The sequence below is a fragment of the Callospermophilus lateralis genome, chromosome 8, assembly GCF_048772815.1.
Source record: "Callospermophilus lateralis isolate mCalLat2 chromosome 8, mCalLat2.hap1, whole genome shotgun sequence".
Lineage (NCBI taxonomy): Eukaryota > Metazoa > Chordata > Mammalia > Rodentia > Sciuridae > Callospermophilus > Callospermophilus lateralis.
In genome coordinates, this window is record NC_135312.1 from 41,710,910 (window position 1) to 41,736,535 (window position 25,626).

Genomic DNA, 25,626 nt, shown 5'->3' on the forward strand with positions numbered 1-25,626 from the left:
TGTTAATATTCTACAAATTAATGCTGAAATTTCTCTAAAGAAACCGTAGAGTAAAAAAGAAATATGTGTGTGTGTGTATTATTCTCCTGCCCCCCCCCCAAAAAGTTATTTTTGAAGCCATAAATGCTTCAGTGATTTTTGCTGGTTTTAAAAACAATTTTTCTAAAAGCCTTTTGGCAAATCCAGTGAACTGAAACTTTCCAGTTTGAAATTCTAGTGCTTTAAGCACATTGGTTTGATTAGTGCTTTTCCATAGGACAGGTAGGACACTTAGTGAAGTTACTTTGAAATTAGAGTCAGATTTTCTGGCACCTAAACCCTGGTGTGAAAAACAGGAAAGACTTGAGGTTTTTCTAGTGCAGTTGGGTGACAGATTCTCGTATGGATAGATTGTAAAATCTGCCTTGATTTTTTTTGTGTGTTTTCTTATATGAAAAATTTTTGAAGTTTTTTCTTTTCGTGTATCCTGATAGGTAAGTTTAATATTAACTCTATGCTACTGTGGTAAAAATCAGAAAGTAGTATGGTTTTGGGTAATTCTACAGAGTTTGATCGACTTAAAAAAGCAAAGTAATTTTTGAAGTTTATTCTGACCTATTCTGTAAGAATAATTTTTGTTGTCATAGATTCAAAGCACTGTTTCTTCTCTTCTCCTCCTTCTCCTGTTTTTCCTCCAGACTTTTGTTTTGTTTTATGGTGCTAGAGATTGAAGTCAGGGCCTCACTTCCCCAATCCACTTTTGCTTCCTTTTAAGTGATGGATATAATTACTGCTTGTTTCATTTACTTGGAACAAGAATTTAAGGCAAGAGGGTAATTCCCAGGGATCAACAGCGTGTTTCCCAGGAGTCCCCCACATTTAGACTTGACACCACCACCAGTACAGTGTCTGTTCTTTACCAAGGTAAACAGCACAAGGTCCCTGTGGGCTAATTACATTGGAAGTGACATTGTTGTAGATTCAGTGGCCACTGACAGGAACAGAGGGCTGCCTAGATTTCATTTCAAGGTATAGGTAAATTAACGAACCTCTGTCTGAATTATCAGAGACTGTTTTGAGCACTCGGGTCTTCATCTTTGACTCTAACATCTGCTGGTGAATGGATAGATGTGGAGACTCTCATGCTAAGTGAAATAAGCCAATCCCCCAAAACTAAAGGTCCAACATTCTCTCTGATACGTGGATGCTAACCCACAAGAGGGTGGGGGAGAAGAACAGAAGTTTAGTGGATTAGAAAAAAGGGGGATGAAGAGAAAGGTGAAGAGATGGGAATAGGAAACACAGTGGAATGAATCTGACATAACTTGCCTATGTTCATATGTAAATATACCACAGTGAACCTCAGCATTGTGTATATCCACAAGACTGGGATCCTAAATAGAATAAGATATACTCCATATTTGTCTAAATATATAAAAATAGATTCTACTGTATGACTAAAAAGAACACATAAAATGAAGAATTTTAAAAAAAGAAAGGATGTAATTAGTACCTTTAGAGCCACAGGGAGGACTTTGGGTGGGCTGGACTGATTACAATCTAAGAGTGACTACCTTAGTCAAGTACTATTTTTTAAGGTCAGAGTCTGACATTCGTATTTGATGATCTGTTTCCTCTGCTTCCTTTGTGTTTTAAATGAAGTTGGACCCCAGAAATTCCTGTTCATTTGAGACATGCTTTGATGGTGTGCTCACCTGCCTTTCCTGTGAGGTCTGACTTGGCCAAAACTGCAGTTTTCCTGAGTTAAAAATAGACATGTCTGTGGCTTAGAGGCGCAGCGTCCTTCAGCTGCTCCTACCAGGGCGTTTTAGGCTTCTGGCATATTGACTGTTGTGAAATGGCCAGTTTCCATGCTTCCTGATGTCCTTTGATGGCTTTGCCCTGAGACCTGGCTCTCTTTCCTGTGACTTTCAGACTCAAGAAAGGAGGCTCTGTGTGGCTTAGCAAAACATAGAGACTTCCCTGGGCCAGCCAGCAGAGTTCAATTTGTCACTCACTGGGCTAAATTAATTGAACCACATGCTGGAAGTGGGGCAGACTGACCAACTGGACATTGGACAACGCTGGATATGTTGCTGTGGATCAACTCTGGAGCTGCAATACCTCTTGATCAGTGGAGGCTTGAGAATCACATGAATGTCATTTTTTGGCACTAGATTTTGGTCCTTGAAACCACTTGTGTGGTATTTTTCTAACCTGATTAGTTCTAGAAAATGAATGAATTTTCGTTAAGAGGGAAAAATAGAATACTTTTTAAAAATTTCAACATCAGAAAGTATAATCTTGCTTGAATAGTGTGCATAGCTAAATTTAGGTATTGATGTACATCATTTTAAGTGGCTCCATATACTTATTGTCCTTTGGTTAATTATGAGTGAGGGACAAGAATTTAGCAGCGACAGGCTATCAAGTAGTTAACAAATTTAAATTAGCAAATTAGTAGTTTTGTTACTTCCTCCTACAGATGCATTGGGTAGAAAATGTAGAGTTCTCCTGTCCCATCACATACAGAAATTCTAACCCCCAGACCTCAAAATGTGACTTTCTTTAGAGATAAGGCCCAGAGGTAGGATAAGACCTATGTCCTTATGAGAAAAGGAAATCTGAACTCCAGTGCACATGGAGTGCAGTTAGGGAGAAGGCAGTCACCTGCAGCCAAGGAGAGAGGCCTTGGGAGAAACTAAGCCTACCAACACCTTGATCTTGGACTTGTGGTCGCCAGAGAAAGCAATCTCCAAGCCACTCCATCTGTGCTGCTTGATTATGGCAGTCCTGGCAAATGAATCCATGGATCGGGAGTGACTAAGAGAATAAAAAAGTCAAGATTTTTATAAGTAAGTGAGTAAATGAAAATTTTAAAACCTCAGTTTGGATTAAACATGGTCTGGGTGGGGGAAATGCTGGCTTAGTCCCTGCATTGCCAGAGCCAGAGCTCTGATGAGAAGGGACAGGGGAGTACACTTGGATAATGTGAGGTTTCACATCTGGAAGAACCTTGCACATCCTCTATTGCAATCTCCTCATTTATAGAGGGGACTCTCACTGTGGTGGGATGACTCACCCAGGGCCCCAGGGTCAGTGATGGGCACATTCATGCCCAGAACCCAGGTCTCTTAGTTTCTGGCTGGTTCAGGGCAGAATCCAACCCCTTTTCTTCCCAAGGCTATTTCTGTACATTATCAGGGTCTGCTGTTTTGACAACATTGACTCAGAGAAGCAACCTGCGTTTCTTTTTCCCTCTCTCCTGTTTTATTATTATTATGATTTCTTCCACATAAAAAAAGCCATAGAGCATGACATCATTACCCGTGCACCCACCACTTTAAGCTCTTTAGATATTTCAAATTGAGTTAAGACCCTTCTCTGATCACATTTCCTCCCTGTCCCTAGAGGTGATTGCTATCTTGAGTTTGGCCATTAGCCATGTGTGCTCCATGTATATATTTGTGCTTTTATTAAAATGATATGGGTTGGTCAACGGGTATTAAGTTGTAATTAGGAGTAAGAGGTTCTGTTGTGCTGTTGACTGTAGACAGTGATTGTGTACTGCATACCCCAGAGAGTGCGAGGAAAGGATTTTGAATATCTATCATAAAGAAATGACCAATATTTGAGAAGAGGGGCTGAGATTATGGCTCAGTTGTAGAGTACTTGCCTAACATGTGTGAGGCACTGGAATCAAACCTTAGCACTACATAAATAAATAAAGGCATTGTATCCATCTACAACTATACACACCCCCCCACACACTCTCACATACACACACACACACACACACACACATATATATAGGTGGGGGAGGGGATATGAGGGATTGAATCCAGAGGCACTTGGGCACTGAGCCACATCCCCAACCCTATTTTGTATTTTATTTAGAGACAGGGTCTCACTGAGTTGCTTAGTGCCTTGTCATTACTGAGGCTGGCTTTGAACTCTCGATCTTCCTATTTTAGCCTCCCAAGCTGCTGGGGTTACAGGCATGTGCCACCATGCCCTGCTACAACTAAAAATATTTTCAAAAAAAGTTTGAGGAGATAGATATGTATAACCTTACCATACAATTCATACATGTATTGAAACATCACATGGTGCCCCCCGACATGTACAATTTTCATTTTTTATGCCTTAAAGATAACTTTAATTTAAAAATGAATGTTACTAAACAAAAGATGCATCGGATGTGTCTTTCTTTCTACAAATTGCTTTTATTCTACTCAGGTTTGTTAATGAGATTACCCTATTGCTAAATATATTGCTCCATTTTACTCATTTCTCCCGCTATATAATTTTTTTATTGTGTGAGTGTGTCTTGTGATAGCCTCAGGGCTTTGATTCTAGGAGCCCTCCAGGATTCCAAAATCTGCAGTTGCACACTTCTCTTATAAAAATGTGTAGTATTTGCATTTAACCTGGAGACGTCCTTTGGTATGACATAAATCATTCCTAGATTACTTATAATACCTAATACAATGTAAAAGCCATGTGCGTAGTTGTTATGTTGTACTGTTTGCAAATTAATGACAAGAATAAATTCTGTACGTATTTCTACAGAAACAGTTTTCTCTGTCCGTTTTGGTTGAATCACAGATGCAGTTCCATATTCTGGAGGGCTGACTACATTTCTGGATTCTCTTGCTGATATCTAGGCTGTTTCTTTGGGTCCTATCAGGAATGTTGCTGCTATGAATATTCTTATACATATTTCCTTGTGCGTATGTGTGAAACTTTATTTAGGGAATGTGCCTGTGGGTGGAATTGCTAAATCGCAGGGCGTGTACATTTTCAGTCTTTCTCGATACTGCCAAATGGTCTTACAAAGTGGTTGTACCAGTTTTACTCCTACTGAATAGCATGAGCTCCGGGTGTTTCACACGCTTGCCAGTACTGATTTTTTTCGTCAAGCTGTTGCATTTTAATATCTCTGATTATGAATGAATATCAGCATCTCTTTCATGTTTATTGGCTACTTGGGTTTTTGAAAATATACCCTTTTCCCCCTTCTATTCAGAGTCACAGTGAACTGAGTGGTCCTAGTATCTACTTTTGCAAATAAGGAAATAGGGGCTGGAGAAATGTAGCAACTAGCTCAACATCTCCAGACTGGCAAAAACCAGGACTCCCAGTCCTCTGATCTTTTATACCAGTTACGCCAACCATGTGAGCAGATGCCCCTTTTGGTGTTGTTCAGATCAGAGTCCACATTAGACTGACTGATTGACCAGAAGTTTCATCATTAGATGTGTGGATCACTGTACCTACATGATTCTGTTGTATCTGAAGTTTTCAATGGAGATGATGAAATCCCTAATCATCATCTGCTTTGAAAAACCCTCTGTGTGTCCCATTGCCCAGTGGAAACTAACCACTAATAACTTGGTCTGTTGGATTTGCCTCTCCTGCCTCTTCAGACACCTCTTGATCTCTCCTCCCCTTCCCTCCAGCCACCCTGGGTTTCTTTTGCCTTCATATTTGTGGAACCCCTTCCTCAAACTGGTCTCCTGTGCTCTCTTCACCTGCAGAACTCAAAATGATGGTACCGTATAAGAATAAGCAATTAGGGGTTTCCCCCTAAATGATTACTTTTATTTGCACAAGACAAATGTGGGTTCTGTCTGTGACAATCATTTTGTTCCATTAATCTTTAAAGAATGAGGAAACCCCTGGCCTGGTCCAAACATCGTCCAGGTAGACAGCTTGCTTGTTGTGTGGGTGTGTGGTGCTGGGGATCAAACCCAGGGCCTCACACATCCCAGTCAAGCACTGTAGCACTGACCACATTCCTGGCCCAACATCTTGCTTTTATTATTATTATTATTATTTTTTTGAGAGAGAGAGAGAGAGAAATTTTAATATTTATTTTTTAGTTTTCGGTGGACACAACATCTTTCTTTGTATGTGGTCCTGAGGATCGAACCGGGCCGCACGCATGCCAGGCGAGCGCGCTACCGCTTGAGCCACATCCCCAGCCCCTTGCTTTTATTATTAAATTTCCTATTCTGCATCTTTTTCAATTCCAGCATTGTTGGCTACTATGGTTTTTTAATTGTTATTATTAATTGATGTCTTTCAGTCAAAACAAAACCCTATTGCCCTATTCAGGTAGACAGCAGCCTAGAATACTTTTATTTTCCATCAACATTCATTGGACCCACAAATTATCTAGGATAGGATTCTAAATGTGAAATAGGTATGGTGTGTGTTATGTATTTATTACATATCCCTTCTTTCCACTCTTGCTTCTCTGCAAATCCCTCCCTATAAAATTTAATTGCTTCTTTCTGAGTTCTGAGCTAGATAGATGGCCTTTGGCAAAGTTGTAAAATAGGTTTTTGGGGTTTCCCCCCCTCCTCGGTGTCTCTAAGTAATCCTTTTTTGTGATCTCTAACTTCCTTCAGGATTCTCCTTCCAACCCCAAAGCTCTTATTCCCATTAAGACTGCTTTCAGGAAAGTCGTGGGTCATGAACTGAAGTTACTGTGTTATTATAGCTTAGAAATTTCAGACCCAGGGGAAATGGTACATGTCTGGTTCCCAGTTGGCTCCTGAAGGGGCACATTGTACTTGCAAGTCCAGGCTTCTGTCTTCTTAAAATTCTTCCTAATCTTATTTGTTTCCAGACTACACATCTTCAAGTGCAGTCCTCTGCTCCTTTCGACTTCTGCATAAGTTGGGAAAGGCCCTAGGGAACTTCCAAATTATAAACCATAAACAACTGCAAGAGCACAATAAGAGGAGTTCAACTCCCGAGAGTGGATCCTACTCTAAAGAATTATAAAACCAAACTCTGGAGACTGCTAAACACTCTTCCTTAGTGAAGAAGATTTTTGGATTTTCTTGGCCTTTCTGGCACTGTCAATCGGAATAGGTTATTTGGAAATTTCCAAGGCTGGCAAGATTGATTTATTCCAAACTTCAATCCCTTTCTGTGTTAGCTATGTGGAAATTTTCTCATCAGCCATGAGAGAGCTGTTTTATAGTCAGAGCAGGTCACGTAGTTCCCTAAAGCAAATGCAGGCTGGCTTATCTGAACTCTGTGAGGGAAATCATTATTCTTTTCCCCATGTTTTTTTTTTTTTTTTTTTTTTCCCCTCAATTCCTCTAATAGTTTGGTCTTTAATAATCAGATCTCATTTAGGTTGTACAAAAACATGAGACTGTTTAATGAACACCATTGAGCTGTGATAATTGTCATGGTGGGAAAGCAGAAATATATTTACTAGAAGAGCTTTAGGCACATTTAAGACCAAGCTCTCTGTTTTCACGCTAAGGCTGTGCAACTTCTGATAATAGTGCCTTAATTGGCACCAGAGATCATTAATCGATGAAACTTGTCAGCCGTGCACATGAACATCTAGTAGCATTAGTGGACATCATATCCAGACTCTTGTGCCTGGGTGCATAGCCTGGGTTCATTTGCCCTCTTTGTGTCTCCATTTTTCTCCTCTGTATAATGGGGACAGTGACGGTTCCTACCTTAAAACGTTGTGTTTAATGAACTTGTGACAGCGTCTGGCACATCTTGCGTGGTGCACTTTGACCACTATCATCCCTTTGTTTCGTCTCGTCTTGTTTCTGACCTGACACTCGTTCATCTTCCTTTTTGTTTTCCGATGTGTCATGTCTCCAGCCTTCAGGCCTCCGGGGGCCCATGGCATGGCAGCCCCACCCGTCTGTGCAGGCTCTTCTTGGAGTGGAACAGGGGTGTCCTTCTTTCTATGCATGATGTTCCCACATGAGAGCTTCCTCTTCCTTCCTCACACCCAGATGTCCATTCTCCCTTCTGGGAGGCCAAGGCTCTGGGTTGTCCAGGCTGGCAGGGGCCTTTCCTGCTGGCAGGCAAGTGACTGCATTGGCTCAGGTAGATCATGGGGCTGCCCTGCTCATGTGAACTCTCTCCTCCACAGAGAGCTGCCTGCATTTTGGTCTGAGTTAGGATTCAAATGAATTAAGCCATTGATGGTTACTTACAAGCTTCAGTCCTGTTTAACAAAAGGGACTACAGACATCAACGCTGCGTGTGGATCCTAACCTTTGTTAGACCTAAGGATACTGGGAGGGCTGATGCCGAGGAGAAGTACGCATTCTCCCGGTTCCAGAGGGAAAGAACTCTTTTCTAGAATGCATGTTTTGGATGGCTGCATGAAAAACAGTGACAAATTAATCCACAGCAGTTATTTTTTATCACAGTGGGCTAGTTTGTTGCCTGCCTTCTGCCCCTTTTTCAGTCACATAGGGAAAAACATTATCTTTAGATTTGAGAAGTGTAGCAGACACCACCTTAAATGAGCCATCAAGATTAACACCTCCTAGAATATGATGGTAAAGAATACCCACAATATGATACTTTATGAGGGACACATCACTTCTCTAGTATTTTTTTTTTTTTTTTTTTTTTGGCCAGAAACAAATAACCTCAGTGAAATCATAAGAAGGCATCAGAGATTCAGAATGAGAGGATACAAAATACAAATAAATGACTAAGTCACCCAAAGTAGGTAAGTCATGAAGAAAAGACTGAAGACCTGTCACAGATAGAGGAGATGAAGGAGCCATAACAATTAGATTCCATGTGGGATAACAGATTGGATCCTGGAAAAGAACACGTTCACTAGTAGAAAGACGAGTGAAATTTGAATAAAGTCTACAGCTGATTGTTAATAGTATTGTCCTAGTGTAAATTTCCAGGTTTGGATAATTATACTATGGTTATGTGTGTTGTTAAGATTAGGAATAGCTGAGAGAAAGGAATATATGAACTCTCTGTGAAGGTTTTGTGACATTTGTATAACTTAAAATTATTTCAAAATTAAATATAAAAAATGAAAAATTCAAATACCATAGGTAAATGAAAATAGATACAATCAAGGCTTTGGAAGATAAAGTTGAGGAAAATTCTCAGAAAGTAGAAGAAAAAAGACAAAAGATGGAAAACAAGAGCAAAAATATCAGTCCATGAGCTTGAAGTCCAAATCACAGGAAATCCAGAAAGAGGGAGAAATGGGAGAGAGAAAATCATCAAAGAAATAATTCAAGAAAATTTCACAGAACTAGAGAACGTGCGTTTGAATACTGAAAAGACCCTCTGAGCACTCCCCACAACAGATGCAAAAGGACCCACCCTGAAGCTTCCTGGAATGACACTGCAAACTACTGGGATAAAGAGAAGACACAGCTTCACCACAAGAAGGTTACACCCCCAAAGAAAGTTAAGAGTCAGAATGGGTCAGATTTCTCAACAGTCTGTTGGAACAGACACAGGAGGCCAAGGATACAGTAAGAGAATGGAGCCATGGCTTCAAGATGTTCAGGGAAGTGTTTTCAACGTATATTCTATCTTTAGGCAAACAGTGTGTGAAGGTAGAATATATGCATTTTCAATCCTTCAAAGTCTCAGAAACTTTTATGTCCCAGGAAGTTACTAGAAGATGTGCTTCATCAAAGTAAGGATGTCAAAAGAAAGAGAAAAACATGGAAACCAGGGAATAGTGGATTTAACACAACAGTGAAGGAAAGGAAATCTTGAGGTAACAGCTCTGTAGTTGGTGCTCAAATTTGAGTAGATCAGAAGTCTTGAGGGTGCATGTCTCCAAGGATTCTTTTTTTGTGGATTGGTCACTAAGAGCATTTTCCATAATGGAGATCTTCAAAGTCATTATATTAGTAAAAGGGTTGGAAGCCCTCTAAAGTTAATTTCAAAAAGATACTCTTTTTTAAAAAAATTTACCTTCTATGGAGGATCACTGAGTCCCAAAATATTTACCAACCAATCCCAGCGGCTTGGGGCAAGACAGCCTCAGCCACAGCAAAGCGCAAAGCAACTCAGTGAGACCCTGTCTCTAAAATACTAAAAGGGCTGGGGGTGTGGCTCGGTGGTCGACTGCCTTAGTTCAATTCCCATACCCTCCCCAAAAAATTACCCCATGTAGGCTAAGTTTGTATTTGGTATTTATTGTACTTCCAAGCATCATTTCAGGCATTTAGTTTGGAATTCTTGATTCAATTAAGAGAAGATTTACTTTGTGGATAATTTTGAGAACAATTGATGTTATATACATTAAAAAAAAATCCTACAGTGAATCAATTAATCACTCAGTGCAGGGCTGGGATAGAAAGAGTTGTTCAAGGAAAGAAAAGTCATCAGTATTCCACATGGTTCAGCTACCAATGGCATTTATGTAGTGATAATGTAAATGTTGACATAGAACCATGTAAACTTCACAGTATATCTCGTGGGAGGAAGAAAGGTGGGGTGTGGGTTATGGTGGGTGTCGATGAGGTAAAGTTTTATGGCAGGAAGTCAAAATATAATAAGCCTTTATAACCAAAAAAATCAACAGTAGCAGTACACCATTGCATTTAAAGATGGAGGTTAATGCCCCAAACCCCCCTACTAACAGATCTGAGTGTGGTGCTTCTGGCAAGTAGGAAAATAAGGATGAGGAGGGCACTGCAGTTTTGTGTAATGAGCCATGTGGAACTATTTGATTCTTTAGACTGAATTTGTATACAACTTTGGTCTTAAAGGAAACATATATGTGAAAAAGAAAAGTAAGTAAATAAAAGTGAAAAAATAGCCCTCAAAATGTCAGTTATTCAAAAACTTTAAAATACTTAATTCACCCTAAGAAGTGAATTATTGATGATCCCTACATGGTAACTCTAAAAGGAGAGAAAAAGATTCCGGAAATATATATTTTTTTTTTAGCTTATAGTTGGAGGCAACATGAATTTACATATGTTACAATTTGACAATTGTTCTGGTTTTCAACCTTCTCAAAAACCTTTAGTTTTCTTTAAGACAAAAGGTATTCATGGACTAAAATAGAAACTGCACCTAGACCATATTGTTTGGAATCTTTTTCTCTGGCTAGGCAAAGATCAGGCATGGTGGTTATTTCTATCAGATTACTGGATTTTTGTTGTTGTTGTTGTAGATTAGTTTCAACAATTTCAACAATTAGACTCCATTAATTTTTGGTTTGATAACACAGTCAATCTGAGTAAAAGTGTTTTCTATAAGACACCCCCTCCCCCACCAAAAAGGAAAGGAAAGGTCCCAGATAGACTTCAGTAGGCCTATCCATCTGTTCAGGAGTCAGGTTGTAATATTAAACCCCTGTATTGAGGTCAGTGTGATCTTAGTAGCATTATTTGATTAACTTAGTCACTGTGTAATAAGCATTCTTGTTTCTAGTATGTGTTGTTTTAAATTTTTGCCTTTACCTTTTTTAATTTGATGAAATTGACTGTCTTTTTGTTCGAGTCCACTGTCTATTGTTGTAGTACATGTTGGCGAACACAAATATCAATTATCTTTGGTTGTTGATCTTCTGCTGAAGCAGAAGTCAATTAACACCCACAATGGCACCAGTTTAATGGCAAATGTAAAATAAATGTAATGTGAGATGACAGGCAGTCAGTCTTTTTCCTAGTTTGCAAGAAGCTATTTAGAGATTTAATTGAAAAAAAAATTAAGTTCTTTTCCATAGGACAGTTATAGTAATCATAGAAGGGTTTCATTGGAGGGTGTGGGAAGGTATTTCTTTTTCTTTAATATTTATTTTTTAGTTTTAGGTGGACACAATATCTTTATTTTATTTTTTTTATGTGGTGCTGAGGATCAAACCCAGTGCCTCATGCATGCCAGGTGAGTGTGGTACCACTTGAGCCACATCCCAAGCCCACTATATTTGTTTTGTTTTGTTGTGGTGCTGGGGATTGAACCCAGGGACTTGTGCATGCAAGGCAAGCACTCTACCAACTGAGTTATATCCCCAGCCCCAGTATTTCTTTATATTGTTCCATTTTGAAAATAATTTTTTAAATGTCTTTTTAGAGGGGAAATTAAGGAGCTAAGACCACTAAACAAAATTTGCTAGTTTTTATTGAAAACAAACAAACAAAACAAAACAAAACAAAACAAAACAAAACAAAAACCTTGTGTATTGTTTCTAGCTCATTTCGTGGCCTGATATCACCCTGTACTCCCTCCAGACTGTAAACCCTTAGAGACTGTAGTTAAGTTTTAGTCTTGGTATTATTTTGAGTGAATAGAACCAGGCCTGGGGATAAAATGATTTAAGTTTTTACTAAAAAATGAGTCTTACTTGTGGATTGACCACAAGAGGCCTTTTTTTTTTTTTTTTGGTACTGAAGACCTCCAAAGCCATACATTTTTGTGGGGTGGGGGCGCACCAGGGATTGAACCCAGGGGTGCTTAACCACTGAGCCACATCCCCAGCCCTTTTTATATATTTTTTTTTTAAATAAGAGACAGGGTCTCCCTGAGTTGCCCAGGGCCACACTAAATTGTTAAAACTGGCTCTGAGCTCATGATCCTCTTGCCTCAGCCTCCCTAGCTGTGGGGATTACAGGCAGGGATGACAGGCATGTGCCACCCACCTGGCCTCAAGCCATTCTTGCATCAGTAAGAATATTTGAGGCCCTCCAAAACAAATAGGAAAAAAAAAAAAAGGCACTCTTCCTTTTTAAAAAAATTCCCTCCCATAGAGGATGAGAGAGTCTGGAGTATTTAGTGTGTGTAGGTCAGTGTGTCAACAGGTGCCTCTTGTGCTCCAGGCATCTCTTCCACACTTCAGGCAAAAAAGAAGGGCAAGATGGATAAGGGCTGAAAGGGGCCGCCAGAAGATTCTGACCATTGAAAAAACCTTTCCTAGAAGACATTCCAGCAACTTCCACTTACATTTAATTGGCAAGAAATGAGTCATAGCTGTGCATAGTTGCAAGAGAGTCTGGGAGGATAAGTATTTCACTTTCAGCATCTGTAAGGATACACAGTCTAAGTAGATTTTGGATGCCTTTTGCTAGCAAAATTATAAAATAGATTTCAGAAAATCAGTCCGTCCTTCCTTAATACTGGGGATTGTACTTAGTGGTGCTCTACCACTAAACTACATTCCCCCACCCCTTTTTACTCTTTTTATCGTATTTTCATGTAGTCCTCCTGCTTCATCCTCCTGAGTTGCTAGAATAATAGGCATGTGCCACTGTGCCTGGCTGCTCTTTCTTTTTAAAGTAACTCTTCTGGGACACTATTTCAAACTGTTTTTCAAGACTCATTAGAGGTGTATAAAAATCAACTTAGTTAGTTGGTACCATTATGAAAAGAATGAAGTAGAGAAGAATAGAGTATTTCAGAGTGCATCTCATTAGATCAGAGAATGTATCTTGTAATGACACTTGTTTCATCTACATATTTATATTTATGTGTATGCCAGGTCACAATGTGAAATGTTTCTAATCTGTGAATTACAGTTAAAGAAAAAAAAAAGCTTTGAAAGCCATCGTTCTGGCGAATAATTACTTTTGCAAGTATTTATTCCAAGCAATTTGGGGGATATTTGGGAAACCTATAATAGAGGAGATAAAATGTGTAAATATTTACAGTACAGGAAGAAAGTGTATGTCCTATAAAAGATTCCAACAAAATACTTTGGAAAGTCAGTGGACCTCGATTTATAAGTAATTCCATGGGAGTAGGAAGTGGGATGAGGAGACATTTGGAAACATCTCTGAAGAGAATGACATTTGAACTGAAACTTAAAGGAGACAGGTTCACCCTTTTGAGTCTCTACCACAAAGCACTGGGTGTGGAAGCTGTTGTGCCCGTATGATGACCCCAAGTTACTTCACAACTAAATTATTATAGAACTACAAAACTTTAAGACGACTTTCACTTCATTCTGGATCTATTAATTTTGCCTCTTAAAAAAATGACTCCATTTTCTAAATCCCAGAATATCAAGGTGACTTTTGGACAAATGATCTTTACCTCCAGGTCTCTGTTTTCTCCTTTGTAAATCGGAGATAATTGTTGCCCTTGTCTTACTAGGAAAATATGATCATATGTGTGCTCCTGAAAGTGAAGCTGTTACAGAAAAGACAAGGTCAGTTTTGCTAATAAAATAAAACAAAGTTTATTTACAAATCAAAGTGCTCCTGGACTCATGGAATTTCAGTGTTGAAGATGCTTGAGAGATCACGTAATCCAGCCTCATCTAATTCATAGAGAGGAAATGAGATTCAAAGATGTTACAGTGATGAAGCACACAGCAGGAACCCAGCCTGGGTCATCTGTTGACGTCCCAGCCCATCAGCTCACTGCAGTGGTTTTCTAGCCCTGGTCAGTAATTTTTTTGGGGGGATACTGGGGATTGAACTCAGGGGCACTTGACCACTGAGCCACACCTCCAACCCTATTTTGTATTTTATTTAAAGACAAAAGCTTAATGCCTCACTTTTGCTGAGGGTGACTTTGAACTCATGATCCTCCTGCTTTAACCTCCCAAACCACTAGGATTACAGGCATGTGCCACTGCACCTGCCTTTGGTCAGTAATTTTAATAGGGTTGACGAAGTGAGAACCTAGGAGAATGCATTTCAGGATCTTCCATTCTTGCTAGAAACACAGTGATTTCATACCTTGCAGCCTACTTGCTACGAATGTATCTGGAACCGCCAGTGTCAGTTGTTTCTGTCCCACTGTTCATCTGGCCAGCGTCTGTGGGTTCTACAGTCATTAGAATTCTGAGGTTACTGCTGAGGATACAGTGACCCATTTTCAGAATCAAAAAGATCAGCTAATTGTCTCCTTGCCAGTCAGTGTTAGGTGTTTGTCGCTCCTTGTTTTCCTCTGCCTACACTCTTGAGTAATTGCTTTAGCTAACAAGCTTAGTCATCGCCTCCCTGTCGTGCAGAAGGCGATAATAAGTTGTTCCAGCCCCGTGCCCAAAGAGAGGATTTTCAGTATTCTTTCTCACGTGTGTGCATTGATGTATTTTATCTAGTTCTGAGTGGCATGGCTCCTGCTCTTTGATTCAGGTAGGGTAGCACTGATGTTCTGGTTTCTTAATGTCACAGGGGAAAAGGCGCTTTTGTAAGAAGAAGAAGAAGAAAAAAAATAACAAGCACATGGCTGGATAGATCCTTTGTACCATCAGAGTGGGCATTTTTGTTTCCATTCCTGTAGGGTTGACATTGTGTTCAATTTCCAAGGTCAGAGTAAGTAGCAGAGCTGTAATTCAATCCCAGGTCATTCTCCTTCCTCTTTGTGCTGCACCACAGTGACCATATAGGACTGTATAAAGGGATCTGTGCTTAATAGTAGATTTCTTTAAAAGGGCTGAATGTTCATGGGCTTTGGTGGAGCAATTTCAGTTTTCATCAATAAGTTTGTCCACCTGTGCCCCGTCTTTTTTTTTTTTTTTTAAGCCTCCTTATTCTAAGGGCATTTATCCAGTTAAAAAAATATGTATGACTTCTATTTTTTCCAAAGGACTTTAAAATTTTTAATTTTTTTCCATAGTGAACTTTAAGGATATTATGCTAAGTGAAATAAGCCAGCCACAAAAAGGGCAGTTGCTGTGTGTGATTCCACTTATATGAGGTCCTCAGTCAGAATCACAGGGACAGATGGTAGAATGACAGGTGCCAGGAGATGGGGGAAGTTATTGTTTCATGGGTACAGAGGTTCAGTTTTTTAAGATAAAAAGAGTTATGGATATGGACAGGGGTGATTGTGGTACTACATTATGAAAGCATTGAATACCACTGAAGTATACACTTAAAAATGGTTATGATGGTCAGTTTTACATTGTATATTTTAATACAATAAAAATATGGGAAATTATTTATTCATAAAATATCAGTACTTTATAAATACTGACACTACTGAAATATAACCTGTCCTCTTATCATTTATCTCTATTCAGTTGATAGATTTTCATTATTAATGGCAGTAGGGATATACACAGTGTCAACCATAGGTTAATCACCAGCTGAACAAAAAGGGACCTCAGAGATCATCTGTCCCACTCTGCCACTTGGCACAATCCAGAAGACCCATCCTGTCTCACTTGCCCCCGAGTTCTTTCTTTCATTCGTTTGTTCGTTCATTCAGGAACACTTACTGATTACTTACTCGTGGTAAGTACTGGATTGGATCCTGAAGATAGTCTTTGCCTTCAGGATGCCTATAAACCTGTGGGAAGGAAGACACTCACATACTGCCAGCCAAATACAGTTTACTAAGTGGGTTAACACAGCCATAAACTGTAGGGGCTTTGAGCACACATTGTTAATTCTGCCTAAATACTTTCATCCTTCATTGTAAAGGATGATTTGGAAACTTAGGGTTTTGTTTGATTTATGCTCATGTTCAGTTAGAGTGTTTAAATAGGGAAAAAGGTTGTGGTAGTAAGTTATTACTTAATGTCAACGGCAAAGGATAGTGTAGTACAATTTTCCTTCAGTGCAATAATTTTTCAGTCAAGTTCTTTAATATAATGGCAATAGAATGTACATCAGCAGAGAAAAGGATCAGTCTATGTTATATAGTGAATTTCTCTTACTCATATAAAAAATATTTATATGGGTCATCTATTGAGTGGTAAAAACAGATTTTAGAAACATAGGACAGTACAGCCAGTATTCATTAAGTTCTTGCCTTATGGCTAGAATTGTAGGACGTTTTTGTTACAGTGTCTTCCCTGTGTCAGAGACTGTACTATGTCATGTAATTCCTAAAGGGGGAAAAAATTCCACAGAAACCCAAGACAAAAAAAATAAATAAATAAAATAAATAAATAAATAAATTCATATGCTGGGAATGTAGCTCAGTGGTTGCTACATTGTCAATTGCCTGTTGACATTAAGAATGTTTGCCTAGCATATGCAAGGCACTAGGTTTGATCCCTGCTACCAAAAAATAAATAAATAAATACTTTTTGAAAATCCATACATGGTAGTTACCATGATATCTCTATTATACAGATAAGGAAACTGATGTCCACAGAGATTATGTCACTTGCTTAAGATCACACAACTTCTTTTGGTGGGGAAGGGTACTGGGGATTGAACTCAGGGGCACTTGACACATTCCCCAGCCCTATTTTATATTTTATTTAGAGACAGGGTCTTACTGAGTTGCTTAGTGCCTCGCTCTTATTGAAGCTGGCTTTGAACTTGTGATCCTCCTGTCTCAGTCTCCCAAGCCGCTGGGATTATAGGTGTGCACCACTGCACCCGGCAAGACCACACAACTCTTGAGTGTCTCTTAACCACTGCTCTGGACAAAAGAAGTAAAAGATAAGATCCTGTAGCTTAGGAAAGTTTAGACCTTTTTATGACAAGGTATACTTTCAAGGAATAAAATGAAGCTGTGTTAGATCAATTCCACTCCCAGCCTTTTCCACTTTCACGTGCTCTCCCTAGCAGATCTCACCTCGCCCAAGGATAAGCCTGGTCTCTCAACTGAGGACTTCTGAAACTCTCACAAGCCCGCCCTTGGCGACTGCACACCTGTGACTCCAGGAATTGTCCCACGGGCTTCTTGTACACAGTGTGTTTAAAGGTGAATGCAAGCTTCTCCTCCACGGCTTGCTTTCTTCTCCTCAGTAGCTGGGTGGTGGCACTGATCTCTGTGCTGATTCTGAAGCACAAACACTTGCTCTAATCTACTGTTTTCATTGCTCTTAGTTGATTCCCTAAAACATTCTGATTTCAGTATTTTGTGATGAAATTAAATAAGTTCCATGATGATGAAACTAGTCAAAATGATCAGACTGCTTGAATGTAAAGAAAAAGCGGAATCAACTTTCACTGCTTCTCCTTTTAATTCCAACATAATGTCAAAATTCTGTCTTGATTTCAGTGCAGTTGAGATTTGGAGCTTACTTCTAACTACTCCCTTTTGCTCCTGTAGCATTTTGCATACATCTCTGTAATCTCATTGGTCACATTCCATAATTATTTGTTCATATGTATCATTCCGTTGACTAGTATGGACTGTGGTCCTAAGTGGCCTTTCAAACCAAACAATAGTGACCAGGACAGTGCCAGGGCAGAGCACACACTCACTAACGTTGGCAGAAGAACGATTCGCTTAACTGTAATACTGAAAATTTTAAGTTACCAACTCACTCCCTGTTATTAGCAGCAGACCAAATTATTTTAGAAAATCTTAACCTTTAAAAAAAAAAAAAACTTTTTCACATCAATTCATACAAGTTGCCAGATCTCAGAATATATAATATATCTGCTTAAAACTCTTGATACTAATCAAGTACATTTTCAACTCTAATTATAAAACTCCAATCTAGGATTTCTTACATGAAGAATCTTCAATCTAATGTGAAAATAACACAGACAGTACTCCATAATAACTAGCAGAATGGTTATAAATATTCATATATGAATGATGATTCAGTAGCATTAATGCCACAAGTTAGCAATTTGGGCCTGGTTTCATTTTTCTTTTGTGAGAGACAGTTATCTGTTTGATTTGAGCTGTCCTGCCCTTTTAAAAGCGTGTTTGATTTAAGCAAGTGATATCTCAAAATAGTGGAGATTTGTTAGTTCTTGCCTGTCATGGCCAGAATGTAGCACCAGTCAGTACTGCTAGTTCTGATACTTATCATCAAGGTCTTGATTTTCAAATACTACTAACCGATTTGTGTCAAAATAGAAGTTGGGGCTGAGGCTGTAGTTCAGTGGCAGAGTGCTTGCCTAGCATGTGTGAGGCACTGGGTTCCATCCTCAGCACCATATACAAATAAAATAAAGGCACTCTGTCCATCTACAACTAAAAAAAATTAAAACAAACAAACAGATGATTAACAAAGATGGTGGTGTAACCTAATGTATTTAATCTGGAACAGATAATTTTTAAACTTTTTTTTTGTTACCAGTACTGGGGATTGAACCCAGTACCTTGAGGGCGCTAAGCAAGGGCTCTACCATTGAGCACATCTCCAGGCCTGGAATAGATCATCTTTTTTTTTTCTTTCCTCCTAGTTGTAGATGTATAGCATGCCTTTATTTTGTTTGCTTTTTTTTTCAATATATTTATTTATTTATTTTTATGTAGTGCTGAGGATCAAACCCAGTGCCTCACACGTGCGAAGCAGGCACTCTGCCACTGAGCTATAGCCCCAGGCCCATTATTTGCTTATTTTTGTATGTGGTGCTGAGGATCAAACCCAGTGCCTCATGCGTGCTAGGCAAGCGTTCTACCACTGAGCCACAACCCCAGCCCTGGAATAGATCATCTTTAAATACCCTCCTCTGTAAACATAATTATTTTTGCAACTAAATAATTTAATATTAATAATAATCATTTTTTCTTGCTTCTTTAGCTTTAAAACAATAATAAATTTCAGTTTTAAAGATATTTTTCATATTCAGTAAAATATTTCCTATATAAAATGAAATTTGTACTTACCAAATAAAAATGTGGCACCTTAGATTTCACAATATTTTATTGTTTAAAAGGCAAATAAAACTTCAGGGGCCACACAAGTGACAGATATGAAGTAGATGAAATTCTGTTTTTTAATATTGTGGCGTTGGGTTATCATTATTTACATGGCTCCCCTGTGTAAGCTCTATAGCATTTCAGGGATTACAGGAACAAGGGCCTGAAGCCAGATCTAACAACTCTGAACCATTATAAATTTACTCTGAAAATGAAAATGAATTTGAGTAGCTGAATCAACTTCCACAGATCTACCTGTGGGTTTTCTCCAAAGTAATTTCCAAACTCATGTTTCCTAGAGAATACAACAGTAAATAAGTGCTGAATTGAAGCAAGCGCGCGCACGCGTGTGTGTGTGTGTGTGTGTGTGTGTGTGTGTGTATACATATATAAAATTAAAACTTGACTACAGTAATGGCTTAGAACTTAGACCAACAAAAGATTTGGGAGCAGGAATGTTTTATCACTGATGTTGTTTTCATTGCTAGTGCATGATGATAATAAAAACAGACCAAATTGTAGTCAGTTTATTCTGTTTTAAAACAGACTTCATATTCCCTTAGTATTGCTTATATCCAGGGCAGAACACTCTCATGGCTCTGCATGTGATGTGCCATCCATTAGAGTCTTGAATATTGGGCCTTTTCTTTTTATTTTTGTGGTGATGGAGAGTGAACCCAGGCTATCGAGCATGCTGGGCAGATGCTTTACCTCTAAGCTACATCTCCAGCCAGAGTTATTGTTGTGTTTTTAAATTTTATTTCTCCTTTGTGTTTCCACTTAGCTAAGCTCCATGGATGACCCAGCACTATGTATTGTCCTTAGGTGGATCTGAATGTGTTTTGTGTATTCAGTATCCCTATCTGCTTCCAACATCTGCCACTACCTTCTCTTAGGTCTCGTGTGCCTCCGTAACATCAGTATTCTCACCAAACTGTCCCTTGCAGAGAAGAGGCAGGAGGGTCGCTTTCATTTTTCTGCCTTAGCTTTATTGTATTATTGGTGACTCAATCTGATTTGCATTTTCCAGCCCCGCTTATGACGGTAATGTTGACCTTATATCTGCAGATGAATATCAGGGATACATTGCTTGAGAACAAAATGTATTTCCAAATAAATTGATTCACTGAAGGGCAGCTGGGGTTATTCTTGCTGTTCTGCATCTCAGTTTCTTTTTTGTCAATTAATATGAAGGAACATAATGTTTCCTCAAATTGTTATAAGCATAGATGTGTCACAGCCAAATGCCACATCCATCACATTTTAGAAAATCTGGAATGGCATTAAATGTTTAATAGCTATCAAAGTAAGACAGTGTTTTTTGTTTTTTGTGGTTTTTTAAAATTATACATGGACACAATACCTTTGTTTTGTTTATTCATTTTTATGTGGTGCTGAGGAACAGACCTGGGGCCTCGTGCGTGCTAGGTGAGTGTTCTACCACTGAGCCACAACCCCAGCCCAGTAAGACAGGGTTTTGTATGAAGTTTTCAATGATAGTAGAGTATAAATCATGGATTTTCATTTAATCAATCTGTGAACATTAATAATAGTAGCCAACAATCTGTTGAGTGCTTACCATGTGTGAGGCCCTGTTTGTGTACTTCATGTGGACCTGCAGAAGGAGCATGTTAATCTATTAGGACCGCTGTAGCAAAATACCATTGACTGGGTGGCTTAAACAACAGGTATTTACTTTTTCATCTGTAGTATTTTGTTTTATTTTACTTGGCATAATATTTCATTTACTTATGGGGTACAGTATTATATCTGATTATAAAATCAGATACATGTCTACATTGTCTAATGACTAAATCAGGGTAATTTCTCATTTCCATCTCATTGATATGGATCAAATCACATGGATCAAACTCTTCTAGTTATTTAGAAGTATGTAATAAATTGATGTAGACTAGTTACCCTACTGTGCTATAGAACATTGGTGACCTCTGTTGTACCTTCTACTTATATAGACATTGATATTTTTTTTACAGTTCTGGAGGTCAGGAAGATCAAGGTACAGGCCAATTAGGTTCTTGGTGAGGCTTCTCTTCCCTGACTTCAGAGGGCTGCCTTCTTGCTGGGTCCTTGCAAGGCAGAATGATCAGTCTTTCTCTTAGAAAACTACTAACCCCATCATGAGAGCCTCACCCACATGTCACCCAAAGGCCCAGTTTCCAAATATAGTCATATGGGGAGTTAGCATTTCAACAAATGTTGTGTTGTGGAGAGGGGACACAGTTCTAAAGCAGGAAGGTTTCTTCCATAGTGGGAAGGGACTCTTATTCCCATTTTATGGATAAGAAGCTAGAGGCAGAGGGATCAGGACGCTCTCCCCATGTCACTCAGTCAGTGACGGCAGAGCTGCGAGTGCAGTCTGAACCATCTGACTTCAGAGACCACAATGTTAACCACTGTCCTCTCCACAGTCCTTCATGGGGTTGTTGGGCATCACCAAGTTGTAAGGATACCAGAATCCACTAGGCATGTAGTGGACAGTTATTGAAACAGAGAATATAAATTCAGAACCTGAACAGCCACACATCCAAGGACTATACTTTGTCCACACCTGTAACTAATCTGGCTTCCTTACTTTTAAATGATTTTTTTAATGATGGAAATTTCCAAACACACATAAAAGTAAAGAGGACAGATGAACCCTTGAAAATCAAAACCATCACCCAAATTGGCCAGAACCCCATGACCAGTCGTGTCATCTGGATTCTTCATGTCATCTGCCACCCTCACTGGGGATATTTTAAAACCAATCAGGCCTCATATTATTTTACCCAGCAAATTCTTAATTATGTACCTTGTCCAAAAAGAACTGTCTTAAAAATTTAGTCACGGGCTGGGGATGTGGCTCAAGTGGTAGCGCGCTCGCCTTGCATGCATGCGGCCCGGGTTCGATCCTCAGCACCACGTACAAACAAAGATGTTGTGTCCGCCAAGTACTAAAAAATAAATATTAAAAAAAATTCTCCCTCTCTCTCTCTCCCTCTCTCTCTCACTCTTTCTTTAAAAAAAAAAAATTTAGTCACAATTATGTTATGACATTTGAGTTAGTGATAATTCTCTGATATACGACATCTAGTCAGTGTTCCAATTTTCCTATTCCATTAATATCTTTATAAAGTTAGTTTGTTTAAGTCAGGATCCAAATAAAGTTCTTACATTGCACTTGGTTGATATATTTCAAAAGCAATCCCTTTCTCCTTTCCCCCTTTACCATTCATTCAAGGAAAATGGCCATTTATCCTATTGCATTTTCTGTGTTGTCTTTCTCTACCTTTGGTGGGAGAAGAGTTGCTTTTCATTTTCAATAAAGTCTAGGAGAGGACAGCAGAACAAATGGGGACTGTGGTATTTGAGTAGCGTCACTGGCCACTGGGAAGCAACAGGGACAACAGCCAGCTTCATGTCCCACTGAGGCCTATGGGGGGCCCTCTGAGTGGTGACTCTTTCATCTCTTGTGTTCATGCTGATTAAATAAAGAGGCCTGGTAAGTCAGGAGCCTCTGAATTCTCAGTAATTATTAAGTGATGCTGTGTATCTTATGATATAATCTACTTCTATGAAAACTGATAAGTTCCCAATGTTCAATGAAGTTAATGTTCACTAACCAAAATCAATGCTACATTTCTTCTAAAAAATCGAGGTTTGGGGAGTGGAAAGCTTTGTAGTAAGGAACCTGTTGGGTGATGCTTTGAGACCATATGAATCTCTTCGCCTCCATGAAGAATCTCTTTCACCCAGTGATGTTTGCATCCACTGATGATCATTGTCTAAGTCATCTAGTATCTGGGGGTTGCAGAATGGTGATTTTTTTCTGATTTTCCCATTTCTTTTATGTTTACGTATTAATTGGAATTCTTCTGTAATGAAAAGTTTTCCATATTTTTCCCCTTTTTATTTTTAATGTTTAAAATCATTTGCTACCATTATTCTTTTTGTTGTTTTATTTTTGTTTTGGTACTGAGGACTTAACCCAGGGGCATTTTACCACTGAGTTACATTCCCAGCCCTTTTTATTTATTTTTTTATTTTGAGAGAGGGTCTCACCAAGTTGCTTAGGACCTTGCTAAGGTGTTAAGCTGACTTTGAATGTGTGATGCTCCTGCCTCAGCCTCCCAAGTCACTGGGATTCCAGGTGTGCACCACCATGCCTGACTCATGATTCTTTTTTGATGTGCATTTTGTCCCAGATTTGGTCACTGGAATTCCCTTCAAGTCAGATCCTCAACTTTTGTGTTTTTTTTTTTTAAAGAGTGTTATAGTTGTAAATAGTAGTTGGGTTCATTTTGACAGAATCGTACCTGTGTGGAATTTGATTTCAATCTGCATTCTCCCCCCTTTTCCTCCCTCCTCTACCCATCTTCCTTCCACTCCTTTATTTATTTTTGATGGGTACTTTCTACACATACATAAAGGTTAAATTCCCTTTGGTACATTTGTATATGTTCATAACATGATTTTGTTAAATTCATTTCATATTTCTTCCTCTTTCTTATCCTTCCTCCCTCCTTCTCCATCTCTTCTACCTGATCTTCCCTGTGTCTTTGATATCTGATCCCCACCTCTGCCCTTCTGCCTTCTTTCCCTTGTTTCTCTCTAACTTCCACATAAAACATTCCACCCTTGACTTTCTGGGCCTGGCTTATTTCCCTTAGCGTGACGTTCTCTGTTTCCATCCCTGTACTGGCAGACGCCATCATGTCATCTTCTTTGTGGCTGGTAGAGCTCACCACAGTTCCTCAGCTCTGAACCCCATCCCATTGGTCTTTGAGCACCTCCTTGTTTCTAGCCCAGCGTGTTTCTAGCTCACCTTCTCCCTGCCCCAAGGAGAGCTCAGCTATTTTGGGGGTGGATGGCCGGGAAAAGTATCAGGGATTGAACCCAGGGGCACTCGACCACTGAGCAATATCCCCAGCCCTATTTTGTATTTTATTTAGAGACAGGGTCTCACTGAGTTGCTTAGTGCCTCACTTTTGCTGAGGCTGGCATTGAACTCGTGATCCTCCTTCCTCAGCCTCCCAAGTCGCTGGGATTAGAGACGTATGCCACCGCATCTAGATGAAACTAAGCTATTTTTTCAAGGATTTTCACCTTTATCACTGGGGAATCGTATTTAGAATCTAAGATCTGGGACCTAGGTGAGCTCACTGCTTATTATTCCACCCCCTTTTTTGACACTGGCCCTGGGCGTCCCTCTGAGGGTGGAGGGAAGATGCTTGACTTGCCCACTCTGCCCTGCAGCTCCTTCATGTCTCATGGGTCCCTCAGGTTGTGGAGTTGATGAAGAGCTTCTGACTTCTCCATTCTCGAAGGATGGAAACTTCTAGGCTCTTTTCCTCTTTGACTTGATCTAAATTTTTACTGTCTCTGTTCTTTGACAAATCATAGAATTGGAGGCTCTTCAGTATGTAAGTTCTACAGCCAGTTGGCTTACTCAGTGGTGCTTTAAGCCATTTTGAATCGCAGCCTTGTTGAAGGTCTGATGGAAGTGGATTGTAGCCCTAGAAAAATGCTCACCTACAGACATTCTATGTATTAGAAATCGGGGATCAGTAAGACCTCGGGCGATGAAGACTAGAACCTTAGGTTTGTGGTTTGTTTTATATTCTCAAGATCAAGCATTGGGTCACCCCCATTTACAAATCATAATAAATTCTGGAATGTAGTGAGGAAGAGTGTGGAGTGGAGGGAGGAGGTGTGTGCATTCATTCACTCATGTAAACAAATGATGAGTCCGTAGAAGCATTAACCTGGGATTTCCAGTTTAAAAGGAATAAAGTTTTTTGTTATTGAGTTTTGTTTTTTTTTTTTTGCTAGAATTCTTTTTGTTTCTTCTTCTTTTCCTAATATTTAATATGAAAAGGGGCTGATGATACTTTTGGAGGCAGAGGCAGAGGTTTGGGGAGGAGAACATCATGGAACTTTCCTGCCTAGGCACAGCCCATTTCCCCATTGTGTGGCACCTGTTTACCTTAAGGTCTCAGAAGGTCAGATACCTGGGTGCATGCAACTGGCCTTGTGAAATGCTGTCACGGGTCTTCTGCTGCCTTCTGTTGATATGTCTCAGTTGTCCCTGAGCCGCATGCTGTTCTTTGGGATTAGTGGATGGTCCTCTGCAGAGACGGAGTTATTGAGCACACCATTGTGACCTTCAATCTGGAAAGCCTCATTAAATCTCGGCCTTGCTCCAGAGAGGCAGAGCCAGCTCCAAGGCAGCACATATTGGAACTGTCTAGAGGCTTTGTTTGCACAAAGGGACACATTTATCACATTGACCTTGGTATCACAATGGGTGGAGGAGGGAAATATTACTGTTTTTTTCTCTCCTGTTTTCTTGTA